Source organism: Metarhizium robertsii (genome assembly GCF_000187425.2).
Source record: "Metarhizium robertsii ARSEF 23 chromosome Unknown MAA_Scf_6, whole genome shotgun sequence".
In the NCBI taxonomy this organism is placed as follows: domain Eukaryota; kingdom Fungi; phylum Ascomycota; class Sordariomycetes; order Hypocreales; family Clavicipitaceae; genus Metarhizium; species Metarhizium robertsii.
The window spans coordinates 2,422,717-2,424,004 of NW_011942204.1; positions in this window are offsets into that span (position 1 = coordinate 2,422,717).

A 1,288-nucleotide genomic window follows, 5' to 3' on the forward strand; every position below is an offset into this window, starting at 1 on the left:
TCCTCTGATAATGCTTCCCGTGCGGATGCAGATGCAGCCGAGGATGACGTCAATGACAATAACAACAATGCCAACGACGGAAGCATCGTATATTCCAATAGCCTTTTAGCAACTGATTGTCTCCCGGATGGGGGTCACGCCAGGTTTGCTAATACGGCAGAGGGGTCATCGAGCAAGTACGGTATCATCACCATGAGGCTTGACAGTCCTGCAAGTAAAAAATACGGTGCTATCGGGCAAAAGTTTGGTGAAGACGGTCATGTTGACGGCAGTGAAGGAAGTGGCGAATGCAGCAATGGGAAACTAAAGAGAATCTACGACAGATACGAATCACCGCCCGACAAAGTTCCAGAGCATGACCCACTATCAAAAAGGAGAAGAACAGCAAAGCGTCTATAACCAAACTCAAAGATTCCGATATTACTGCCGAGTATATCATTGATCATCTTGGAGTGGTCTAGTGGCTCGGAGTGGTTCCATCAAAGATCAGGAGAAATAAAATGCTTCTCTGCTATAAGGTCATGATCATTTTCTTATTATAACATATTGGTTGTTGCAGCATGCCGCCGTGTCAGGGACTCACTTCGCCTTGATGGTCGAAGAGGCAGGTCCTTACATTATGATATGGTTGCAGTATAATATACAGATTTTCCCAGTTGGACTCGTATGGACTTTGAGCCTCTCTTGCTACTGAAGCTATTTTGCTATAAGAGGGTTCGGTAGGCCTTGTGGTTGGCCGTTCTCCAGTACATTTGGCCAGCGGTGGACGAGAAGAGCTTTCGTGTTGACACCATCGTTTTCACGCACTCATGTTTCGCCCTGCATAGCAAGAAGCAATACCATGGCAGGGAGTATGAGCTCCCATGATGTAGCATGCTTACCGAAACCAAGAGCAAAGTTGCCGTTCGGAAGGATCGACGCTGCAAGAGATTAACCGCCATTGCGTTGAGGGGGGTGGTCTGGATCCAGCTGCAAAAGCACGGGACATCAACTGCAGTTGGGAATAAAGACGGATGGACGGCACAACATCCGCGGTGTAGAAGGCTGAGACTGTTGAATTGCACTTCACTGGCCGGGACCAGGTTAGGTTGCATGTATGAGTGATGCTTGCCAGCCTTCGGTTGAACTAACCACACCGAAGAGCACAACCATGCAAAGGACAAGTCACAATTACCATGCTCCCGAGGCTAGCAAACAGTCCCAGGGAGTCAGGCAGCTCGTATTCCCAGGGGGGTAGGGAGCTCGTATTCCCACCGGAGGGCAAAGCTTTGCCCTGTTATTCGTTGCG